Consider the following 12,851-nt stretch of genomic DNA (forward strand, 5'->3'; position numbering starts at 1 on the left):
TGGGGCTGGCTTCCAGTTCAGAGGTTTAGCTTATTATCATCACGGCAGGAAGCATGGTGGCATGCAGGCAGACATGGTGCTGGAGAGGTAGATGAGATTTCTACATCTGTATCCACAGGCAGCAAGAAGGGACAGTAAACCACGAGGCCTGGCCTGAGCTTCTGAAACCTCAGAGCCCACCCCCCCCCCCAGTGACACATTTCCTCCAAAAAGTCACACCTACTTCAACAAGGCCACACCTTCAGAAATGCTATTCAGAAACAGTTTCCTGTGTCTAGCCATCTTAGGAACAAGTTCAATCTTGCTGGCAGGGTCAAAATGAGCTCATATTCCCAGGCCCTGAAAACCAACTCTTATCCTGCTTCTTCAGATGTTTTTCATGTTTGTCTGTTAACCAATAAAGGATGTAAAAGGGGAAGTTGCCATTATCTGTTATCTAAACTCAGGCACACAGGCTGTAAATGGGTTGCCTGTCTTGACTTTGTTTTGTTTTGCTTTTTGAGACAGAGTTTCTCTGTGTAGCCCTGGCTATCCTGGAACTCACTCTGTAGATCAGGCTGGTCTTGAACTTACAGAGATCTGCCTGCCTCTGCCTCCTGAGTGCTGGGATTAAAGGCGTGTGCCACCATTATCTGGCTATAAAATTATTTTTGTTGCTGCTGCTGTGAATTGTAATGTAAAGATCAGTGTTTTCTAATGGTCTTAGAAAACGCCTGTGAAAAGGTCATTCAACTCCCTAAAGGGGACACAACTCACAGGTTGAGAACCACTGCTCCATATGTGGCTAATATATCCACATATATAATTACATGAGTAAATCAGTTTGGTAGACTATATTTGTCTTAGTTACTTTTCTATTGCTATTTAGACACCGTGATCAAAGCAATTTACAGAGGGAAGAGTTTATTGGACTTACAGCTGTAGAGTGTTAGAGTCCACAGCACTTATGGCAGGCAGCAGGCAGGCAGCATGTTTCCTGGAGCAGTTAGTTGAGAGCTCACATCCTGAACCACATGCACGAGGCAGACAGAGATGGAAAGCTTAAAGGAAATGGCGTGGCTTTTGGAAACTCAGCCACCTGCTCCTAGAGACGTGCTTCCTCCAACAAGACCAAACCTCATAATCCTTCCAAAAGAGTTCCAACAACCAGAAAACCAAGCATTCAAATATACGAGTCCATGGGGGCCATCCTCATCCAAATTACTGCAGTCTAATTTGTAGGCTACCAGAACTTTAATGAGGAGGGTAGAAGAAAAGAATTTTCCTCTCCAACACTTGTGGTTGTTTTGTTTCTGGCAGAGCTGGAGATGAAACCCAGGCCTCATGAATGCTAGGCAAGAATTCTACCACTGAGGTACAGTGTCATCACTGAAAAAAAAAAAAGAGAGAGAGAAAGAAACAAACCTATGTAGACTTAGATGTGTCCCCAAACTTACTTTATTTAGGGTTCTTAAACACCTTTACCTCCCTTCCAAACTCCCACCCTCCATACACAACTTAGGTAGGAGATTAATTAGTAGGGAAAAGAGCTGTAGACCTCTTTTATCTACTTCTTGCTGATTAGGGTTGATTGGTCTTTAGGGGATTACCAAGCTCAGTTGTCAGGATACCAGCAACCCAGTTCAAAGGCCGACACCAAGCAGCAACACGAAGTCAGTGAAGTGAAAGCTGCAAGACTCAGTTGGATTGCCTCAAGAAGTTCTCTGGAACATTTCTCTCTAAAGTCAAGTGGTGAAGCACTTAGATCAGCACAGTGATGTCGATCCGAAAAGTGATGCCTCGCTGTGTGTAGACCTCTATATGTCTCCTCTCTCCAGCGCCCACCGATGAGCTCAGCTGGCCAAAGTCGTGCCCCTCGAATGTAAGAGCTCACAGAAAAATGTCATGTGCCCTCTCACGAGTCAACCTCCAGCAACACATGACAAAACTTAGTCTTCAAGAAAACCAGAAACTTCTGCTTCAAAACTATGTGTGTGCGGTGCCAGGGATTGACTCAGGCCCTTGAACATGCTGGGCATGTGTTTTGCCGGTCAGCTCCATCTTCATCTCCCTAGAGCGCTAAATGTCTGGGCCAACTGTTACAGTGACGCTGAAGTGTTCATCCACTTAGGGAGGGACTGAGTTTGCCTCTTAGCTCAGCGGTAAAGTGTGTGTAAGGCCTGGGTTCGGTCCTTGATATAATGAAGAGAAGGAAAAGTTGGACCTCTGGAAGCCAGGTTCATCACTTACCAGCTATGATGGTTGGGCCTGCTCATCACCCCTGTGGGATTTAGAATCTCCTCAGAGCATGTCTGTGAGGGCATGGTCAGAGAGGACTGAGAGAAGACCAGCCCCTCAAAGCAGGTAGCTCTTGCAGTTGCTGGCCCAGATATAAAGAGGTCTAAGGAAAAAGCAGGATGGCTTGCTGACTTTGTTTCTACCTGAGTGGTGGCTCTACTGGGGCTGCTATCTTCTGTCAACATTAGGCTCTGGGGTCTCTGGCCTTCCATGGCAGCTCAGTATCAGCAGTGACCTAGGCACCTTCCAGCCCTTCAGCACCAACTGAGGTGCTGTGTGGTTCTCTGCCTCTCCAGTGTACAGACAGCCAATTTCAGATTACCCAGCCCCTGTCATGTAAGCCAACCTAATAAATCCCTTCATAGTATTTATGAATCCCATTGTTTCTGTTCCCTTAGATAGCTCTCACTCATAGACTGGCCATGTGACTTTGAGCAGAAGACTAAACCTGTCTGTCTTGAAGCAGCCATCTCTAGGGCTCAGTTGCAGAGCATATGTGATGGTTTACTTTAGGAAATATCTACTCCTAAAATGTAAACCACAGACCATGCAATTCATCTATGGAGGCTAACAGCTAGCTGATACAGTGGCTATAGTCCCCTACTTGGAAGGCTGGAGCAGCGGGCCACTGGAGAACAGGCCTTTTAGAGCGGCATGAGAAACTCTACAAGAAGAGTCAGCTGATGGGGTGTGAACCTGGTCACCAGCGGGTGGTGCTGTTTTGAGGCGTTATGGAACCTATCAGATATAGAGCCTAGCTGCATCTTGGATAGAGAAGAGTGACGAGGGAAGGCCTTGAGGTCTATATTCTGGCCCACTTCCTGTCCTCTTTCTACTTCCTGATCCACCTAAATATGAGCAAGTGTCTGACTCAGACTCCTGCCACGAAGGAGCCATATGCTGTTGTGCCTTAGTTTTCTAGTTTGGTTTCTGTTGCTGTAATAAAACACTGACCAAAGACAACTTGTGGAGAGAACAGGATTTATTTGACTTACAGATCATATAATCCATCATTGAGGGAAACCAAGGCAGGAACTGAAGGAGACCACAAAGGAATCTGCTTACTCTCTTATTTCCTCTGGCTTGCTCAGCTACCTTCCTTATATAACTCAGGACTCCTTGCCTGGGAATGGTGCCATTCACAGTGGACTAGGCTCTCTTCCATCAATTAACAATCAAAGCTGACCTATAGACACAGCCAGTCTGATGAGGCAATTCTTCCACAGACTCCTTCTTCCTATGCACAGCTAACTGCATCAAGTTGACAACAACCTGCCCACCCTGATGAACCGTACTCGCTCAACACCGTGACCTCAAGCCCGCCTCTCCTCCTTATAGTGGCTTCTTGTCAGGTATTTGATGCCACAGAATGTGGTCATTCAGTAACTACCGGACCATGTGGTTTGGTTCTGTTTTGTTTTGTTTGGGAGTTTTTAGGTTTTGTTTGTTTGGTTTGGTTTGGTTTTTTTGAAACAGGGTTTCTCTTTGTAGCCTTGGCTGTCCCAGACTCACTTTGTAGACCAGGCTGGCCTTGAACTCACAGGCTGCCTGCCTCTGCCTCCTGAGTGCTGGGTTTACAGGCGTGCACCTAATTTTGTTTGTTAGTTAGTTTGTTTGTTTAGACAGGGTTTCTCTGCATAGCCCTGACTGGAACTTAATATGTAGACCAGGCTGGCCTTGAAGTCACAGAGATCTGCCTGCCTCTGTCTCCTGAGTGCTGGGATTAAAATCATGTACCACCAAGTGTGGCTGATCATGTGATCTATGAACTTCTGAAAATGGTTTGCAGTTCGAAAGAGTCTGGATCTATAGCTAGAGAGTCCTTGTAGTACTATAAGAAGAGCTGAATGGATCATTCCAGGATCACAGAGGACTGGAATGCTGATAGGGATGTGAAAGCCAAGCCCCTGATGTTTCAGAGGGGAATGAGGACTCGCCCAGGAGCCGGATTACAGGCTGCTCCTGCCACAGGAGAAGAATCTGGCAGGGATTCATTTGCATTCTGAGAAGCAGAATGAGACTGAATTAGAAAGCAGTGGACTGAGTGGTTTGTGGAGGAAATTTCAGAGCAGGGCTGTCCAGGCTTTACTGCTTTACTCCTTTACTGCTTTAACCCAGCCTACAGTGACAGCATGTGTGTAAAAGTCACATGGCAGAAAGCAGAGGAGCAAAACCGACGAACTCTCTCTGCTGAGTCCTGTGCCCATTTTTATGATGGAGTTTCGTTTTGTTGCCCAGCCTGGTTTGAACTTGGGTCCAGGTGACACTCCTACCACAGATGCACATCGCCTCGGCCAGTTTGTCAAGTTCTTTTATCTTCAATCCTCTCATGAGGGCAGAACCCTTAGGATCCAATACCTTCTCCAGAGCCAACACCCTAACACTGTTGTTATAAGGGTTAAGTTTTCAGCAAATGGAACTGAAGGGTACATGGAGACCAAAGCACCATATATGCCTTATCACATACCATTACTATCAGAACGGAAAACTGACAGAGCCCTCGATGTTCTCAATATTAAAAGTAACAGGTTCAGTGGAGAAGCATGGTGAGATGGATTTCAGGTAATCAGGCTCTTTAATAATACCTGGCATTCACAGCTTGGGTAACAGGAAAGGCTGAGATCCAACAGTAACCATCAGAACAAAGGGAACTTTGTATATTTATAAACTTTCGGTTTCTTTAAAAACCTCAGTTCTGTAGTTTATCCACAGCAGACAATTGTCTTGTGAGAGATGTGGTCTTTGCCAGCTAGTTAGTTTAATTCTGAGGATGCTGAGGGGGGGACGACACGACACTTCGGGGAGATGAGCAGAGAAAGAAGAAGGCTGTTGGTTCTGCTGAACTGCTGGATATCTAAGGACTGAGAATGGTATTTTTCCAAAAAAACCCAATGACCCTAATCAGCTGGAAGTAGCTAAAGAGAACTCCTGCTCCCTCTCCTCACTATCTTTCTCTCCTACCTAGTGTTGAGGTGTTGGAAGGTATTAGGAGGGATAAGGGAGGAAGAGATATAAGAAACCCAATAGAATAGAGTTAGAAGTAGCGCCAGCAGTAGAGGTTTCTGGGCATAGAGAATGAGGACCTCTGAGCTTAGAGGGAGGGGTCTCTGAATCCAGCAGATGAAGGAAGGAGACAGGAGATAAGGCAGTACTCTTGTAAGCTGTGCTGCTGTCCCACCCTAGCTTGGCGCTGTTACACACACGTCATTTTAGCAGTTTAGGGATGGTGTGAGAGGACGTAGGGCATGACTGATCCCCCTTCACAGGGGCAGTCTCTGTGATTTAATTCTCATGTGTTGGCCAGATGAATACTGATTGTAGACGGTAGGTAGGTGATGTGAGTATTTCTTTGCGTCTCAGGGATTTCCCTGAGATGCACATTCCAAGTGAAGTACTTCCTGAAATTGTTAGCTGTGCTGTTTCTTCTGCCCAGGCAGGAAGCCAAGCGTGGATGGAAACGCTCCAGAATGGAATCCCGGGTCTAGAGCGAAGCCTACAGTCATTACCTTCATTATTTTATTGCTGCTGTGTACCTGAGGCAGACAAACATCCTGCTAATTTAACAACTCAGAACCCCATCCCTTTACTAACAAAGCACTCAGCAACCTGCCTTAGTAAGGGTAACTATGTCTGTGAGAAAACACCATGACCTGTTGCCGTTAACTTAAGAGTGAGATCTAATAATGTTTGTTATTAGCCTTATAATTATTGCAGTGGCATTATCTAGTCCTCTAGCACAATCAATAAAGACACAGACACCCGGCAGATTTTAGAGTAGCCGTATTTCAGCCAGGGCACAACAGCTATTACCTTCTAAGCTCTCTTAGTGCTCAAGCCCCCACCGCTCACAATCTGCTCAATAATTTCTAACTGGGCCATCTCCCATCCACGATTCCACAAATACTTGCTTATTCTCTCATCTGGGCCTCTTCCTCCATCCATGCCAGCTATGCGCTCTTCTCCATGCTAACCCACCGTGGCTCTCTGCTTTTTCCTTCCTCCAGTACTTCCTCCTTCTCCCCTGCTCAGTGACTGGCTGTAAGCTGCTTTATTGGCACATCGGGGGAAAACTGGGGAGCAGTGTTCACATAACATTAAGACAGGAGATTCTCAGAACAAGGATTGCAATCAGATACGGGGTGTACAAAAATCAGCACTTGAATTACGCAGTGACCTTATGCTACACAGGACCGGATGCAAACGCCATAGAGGAGTGCTGCTTACTGGATTGCTCCTGCAGTTTGCTCAGTCTGCTCTCTTATAGAACTCAGGACCATCAGCCCAGGGATGTCCCTACCCACAATGGACTAATTAAAAAATGTCCTACAGGCTTGCCTACAGCCCCTTCTTGTTGAGGCATTTTCTTAACTGAGGTTCCTTCTTCTCACATGACTATAACACGTGTAACTTTGACAGAAAACTAGTTACCGCAGATCCCTACCTGAAGTAAGAAAGCAAAGCTTCAGGTCCCAAACCAGCTTGAGAGCTGCCTTTGCAGATAATGTGACAGATATCTTGAAGGGGAAAAGACAGACCCTTCAGGTCCCCAACACAACACTGTCTTACAGGTTTGGCGGTGTGGCAGTGTGTCTTAGATCATGTAGCCTAGCCTATGTGCCAGAAGCCTCCGAGAGACACTGCAGAAGAGTAAAGTTGGAGCAGGAGTGAGTGCTCAGCGGTTGAGAGCCCTAGCTCTTCTAGAACACTTGGGGCTCATTCCCAGCACCCCCATAGTGTCAGCTCACAACTGTTGGTGAATGCAGGGGCTCCCGTGCCTTCTTCTGGCCTCCTCAGGCACCAGGCACACACACATGCTGCATAGGTATACGTGCAGGCAAAAGACCCATTCACATAAAATAATAAAGTTTTTTTTTTTTTTTAAGTAAAGTTATAGGGCTCAGCAGTTATGAGCAGTTGCTGTTCCCCCAGAAGACCCTCACTGGGCAGCCTTTACCACATGCAACTCCAGCCCCAGAGGGTCTGATGCTCCTCCTCTTCTGGCCTCTGGGGGGTATTTGTACATACATGGCACACATAGACACAAACACAAATAAAAATACATCTTAAAAAGAGTAAAATTATAAATCAAGGTTGTCTTGGTCCTGCTTACAGGTGCAAGAGGGATGGGAACAGCAAGGCCGTAGCTCACCTTGGTCATTAGATTTCTGTGGGAGCCAGCAGTAGGGTGTGGCCCGATTGAAGAAAGCAGCTGATGGATCTGTGATCTGACAGTTACCTGGACCACAGAAAGGTATGGCGGCCCCTGTAAAGTCGCCTGCATCTCCCAAGTGACTGGCCTCTGTCGTTCTGAGAAAAGGACCAGCAGGCAGCCTTCTTCAGGCCTGTGGCGGGAGAGAAGACATGCTTCTCCGTCTCCTCAACAGCCCCCCCCCCCCCCAAGCAGGACTCGAGTGGGTCATGCTTGCACTATTGGAGTTCAAAATGAAACATCCGAAGTTACAGTAATCACTTAGCACTTAACAATGGGAGCCCGTCTGGGCTGTCTGATCTGAATAGATCGCTCTCCCACGAAGGCGACCGTGCTATCACAGGTGATGGGTGGGCGCATCGTGTGTACGGTTGGCACACGTGGCTTTGTTTCTGCTGAAGGAGTCTGGGAGCATCTGACCTCCTCCTGTTCATTTCCTCCCCGATTCAGGCAAAAGAAAATAGAATTCCTATCCCCATCAAGCCACAAACTCAAGAAGGTCACTTCTGGAGTTCTCTCCCACCCCCAACCCTTTCAAGAAGCTCCTTATGTGACCATTATCCCGCTCATGCCTAAAGAGCAAGGCTGTCCTAGAGACACAGAATAAACAGGCGCGATGGATCCCGCATCTACTGCCATCAGCTCACACCTCCTCTCCATCCCTTCATTCTTCCACAGTTCTGCTCCTTGTGAAGAATGCTGCAGGGCATGGAGGAGCCGGTGTGGAGGAGCCAGTGTGGAGGGGTGGGGCGAGGAGGAGCACACCTGTAGTCCCAGCACTGGGAGGCAGAGGCAGAACGATTAGTTCAAATCATCCTCAGCTAATTCAAATTGGAGGTTTCCATGCCTACACAGAGAAACCTAGTCTCAAGAAACAAGCGGTCAAACAAACCGACAGTCCCAAACTAGACCAGTCCAAACCACCCTGACCACCCACCACCTGCTGTCTTTCCTTGGCCTTCCTCCTTCCTCCCGCATTACCTAAGACTGGCGAAATGGGGTTGCGTTGTTTGTCTCTTGTTGTCTAGCGGATAAGGCCACAGAGGAAAACACCATGTGGCTCAGAACCTGGCTCACTTCCTTCCTTCTTTCCCCGCAACCACCTGCTCACTCGGTCTGGAAGAGTCAAGCTGGGTCAAACGGGCGCAGTTGCAAGGCTCCGTGCGGCCACCAGGGGTCAGCCCTCGCCAGGCCGTGAATCCAGAGAGCGCTGTTCTGCAGTTCCACTTTCAGCTTGGGCTCCTGGGACCCCGACTTACTAAGGAGGCCAGCATCCTCATATCTCGGTAGTCCCAGAGGCAAATATTTGAGGTCAAAGTCGGGGTACGGAAGTAGGGATGTACCATGAACCTCAGGGACACAGTTAAACTTGAATTCTCTATGTTCTCCTTCCTTCCTTCCTTTTTTTCCTTCCTTCCTTCCCTCCTTTCTTCCTTCCCTAACTCCCTGTCTGACTTGGTCATACACACACATGCACACAAGACAAATAAAGTACATTTGTTGGGGTTGTTTGTTTGATTGCTTGTTTGAGGACAGGGTCTTACCATGTAGCTGACCTGAAACTCACTCTGTAGACCAGGCTGATCGTAAACTCACAGAGATCTGTCTGCCTCTACCTGCCAAGTGCTGGAAATCAAGGCATGTGCTACAAGCAATGTTTATATCCTACAATTTCAAGCTTCTTGCCTCCAAACCCTGAGTTGTGCCCTTCCGTCTGGGCAGGTGTCATCAAGTCTATGCTAAAAGAGTCACTGTCGTAGGTCACACTTTCCCTCACCAGGCCTGTTCAGGTCTGCTCCACCTCACCAGGGAGAACAAGCTCAATACTGCTTTGTGTTGGCTGTGAAACAGCCCCCTCGAGGCTGCTTTTGTTGAAAAGCTGACTTCTCAGGTGAGCCCGCAGGTGACTGAAAGCAAGACACCTGCCCTGCTTTTCATGCCTCTGTCTCCCTTACTTTGTCTGCAGGCACTGAGCAGTCACGGTCCTAACTCTGCAGTCATCCTGGCCTCGGAAAAAGCAAACTTCAGCAGTCAGAACCCTCCCTCTCCTGGAGGAGGCAGAAGTAGCCACTGCCTGGGAACTGACTTGTCCGCTCAAATAAGGCCTTCCTCCGACCACTTAGGACATAGACTGAGATAATGATGGGCCGGGCCGCACCTTGACCAGGGCTGCTAAATTATGCATAACCCTTGCTCCTTGCCGTACTCTATTTAAACCTAAATGGTCTGCTGGTAAGGGCATTTCCCATCAAGCTTGATGACCCAAGTTTGATCCCTGGAGCCCACATGGTAGAAAGAGAGCACTGATTTCTCCAAATTGTCCTCTGACCCCGCCTCACACACATTCACTTTGTGTGTGTAGTATATGCCTGTATGGGTCACTTGACCTTTTCGTATGTTCTTCCTTCTAGTGTGGACACATTGAAAAAAGAAAAAAAGCCCTCCTTGGATGGGCATGATGGCACACAACTTTAATTCCAGCACTTGGGAGGCAGAGGCAGGTCAATCTTTTGTAAGTTTAAAGCCAGCCTGATCTATATAGTGAATTCTAGACCAACCAGGGCCACATGCTGAGACCCTGCCTCATAAGAGGGGAGGGGGGACATGAAATTAAAACAAAACAAGTACAAACAAACAAAAACCCCTCTTCTGTCTGCTTTCTCTATCACGTTTCTTTGATTGACGTATTGGGTTGGAGGATCCATTCTGGCTTTCTGGGGCTGCCAGAGCAAAGGCTTATACCCTGAAACTCCAGTTACAAATTGTAAAAATATACTCACCAGTAACTTTTCTCTATATTTGCATAACCTTCTGTATACCTAATGTTTTTCCATAACACCAAAAAGTGGGCTGAACCTTTTGGACTCTTGTACTTGAATTAAAAGTAGAATAATGTTAAACTTGAAGGGAAATGAAGTGTTTGTTTGAAGAATTATAGAGTGGCTTGGGCAACAGAAGTCAGCGGTTGCCCTAGGGTATTCTGTGGGAAGAGAAAAGAAAATGGATGCTGTGGAGAGTGTAGACTCCAGTCAGCATGTAGTCTTTCAGCCTGCTTCCTTGCACTCCCTTTCCCTACCAATAAAAGCTATCTCCATGTCTGATCCCCTAAGATATTTTTGTAGGTGATAGCCTCTGTGGTGGTTGGAATAAGAACAGCCCCCATAGGTTAATGTGTTGGGTGCTTAGTCACCAGGGAGTGGCACTATTTGGAAGGATTAGAAGGATTAGTGGATGTGGCCTTGTTGGAGGAAGTATGTCACTGGAGCTGGGCTTTGAGGTTTCAAAAGTCCAAGCCAGCCCCAGTCTCTCTTTTTCTGCCTGTGGTTTAGGATGTAAGTCTCAGCTACTGCCCCAGCATCTGTCTGCATGGACTAAACTTCTGAAGCTGTAACCCAACCCCAATTAAATACTTTCTCTTATAAGACTTGCCTTGGTCATGAAATCTCTCTACTGTAACAGAACACTGACTAAGACAGCCACCATCTTTGCTTTGTTGATTTTCAAATAAATCTGTCTCCTTGCTCCGACAACTTATCCCTTTGGTTGACAAACAGACCAGTCAGTGACAGAGAGACTGTGTTATTTCCAGGTCTCAGCGACTGCTAGCCTTGGTCCAGAGAGATTAATGAACTAGAGACTTTCTGCTATTGCTCTTGGAAAGTAGAACTTATTAATTATTTCCAGGAGAGTATAGCTCAATTCCGGGTCCTCAAGAGGGGAAAAAAAAGCATTAAAAACTAGGTCATATCTGGAATCCCAACACTAGGAAGGTAGAGGCAGAAGGTTCATCATTTGGTCATCAGTGGCGACATGGTGAATTTGAAGTCATTTTAGGCTACATGAAACCCTGTGAAAAACAAGCCTTTTTTTCTCCATTTGAAAATATCACAGCTTCTTTCATTCTTCCTATTAACGACCTGTTTAGACTAAAGTAGAACCCACTCCAAGAACATTTCCATTTAACAGATGGGAAAAGTAAAAATAGGAAACATCCTAAAGACAGTCTAGAGTCCAGCTTCCGGCAGGATCTGTAGTAGGGAGCACTGTTATTGTTGTTCTGTTTGTCTAAATTCTGGTCCATGAATATTTTCTGTGTGGGAGTCCTTTCAGCCAGGTGGGAAGAAGGGGAGAGCCTGAACGTGTAAAAGCCCTTAGGAGCTGGAGGTAGGGGATCATCAAGATCACCACCCTCTGGCTGGCAAGTCTATATGAACTTGGAACAAAAAAACACAACGAGCAAACAAACCCCATCAGGACTGGAAGCAGAAACAGGAAATGCAAGAGGGAAACTGCCCTTCTTTCCAGGGCATCCTGGCCAGCTACCAGCTCCTGCTGCCTACCGCCTCTACAAGAACCTCACCTCTGATTTTTCTTACAGGCTTTCCTGACACCTGTAATGGCAAGGTAAACCTGAGGAAGATCTAAGGAGGTCCCACCGTCGTACAAGGTTTTCTAGAGTCTTTGGTAAAGGCAGCAGCAAATGAAGAGACAAAATTAAAGGCCAAAAATCATAACCATAATCTTCCGCCCTGGACCAAGCAGACGTGGACCGTTTGTTTGGAGCTCACTGACTGACCCATATAAATGTCTCATATAAACAATTTGAGCCTCGCTCCCAAGGTCCCTGGTGCCTTACTCTAAAAGACCAATCTCAGGAAGCACAAAGGAGGCTTTAAGATTCACTACCTGCGGTGATCTGAACAGGAATGGCCTCCTTAGACCGAAGTGTTTGAAGGCTAGGCCGTACGGTGTGGCACTATTAGGAGGTGTGGCCTTGCTGGAGGAAGCGTGCTACCGTCACTTTCTGCTGCCTGCCGATCTAGATGTAGGACTCAGCTCCTTCTCCAGCACCACGTCTGCCTGCATGCTACTATGATTCCTGCTCTAAGCCAGCCCCAATTAAATGTTAGCTGTGGTCCTGGTGTCTCTTCACAGCACTGGAGCCCTAAGACTCCACCTGCCCTCCTCTTAGCTATTCAAATGCTGCCTCATTCAAATGGCCATGACAAAGCCAATTAGCTTTTCTTAACTGCTACAAACGGACCCCGCCCCCTTCTTTCTCAGCAGAGTGATTCTCCCTGAGAACTGGCTGGCTGTATTTATGTCTGTCTAAGAGTAGACTGTTTATTAAAACCTTTCTATTGTTTTGGTCTGGTAAATATTTTCACCTCCACACCTTGGGCTTATTGCTGGCACAAAGCTGACAGTAAAGCTAGCAGCAATCTGGGCAGAGCCAAGAAGGTGACTTTGGTTCACTGGTACAGCAGGGAGGTGGCAGCAAGGCATCCTCTGCCTAGGTCACTGCTGGAGAGAGAGGCACACTCATGCTAAACAGCAAATGAGTTTTTCAACAGCTCATTCATTC

The sequence above is a fragment of the Meriones unguiculatus genome, chromosome 1, assembly GCF_030254825.1.
Source record: "Meriones unguiculatus strain TT.TT164.6M chromosome 1, Bangor_MerUng_6.1, whole genome shotgun sequence".
Lineage (NCBI taxonomy): Eukaryota > Metazoa > Chordata > Mammalia > Rodentia > Muridae > Meriones > Meriones unguiculatus.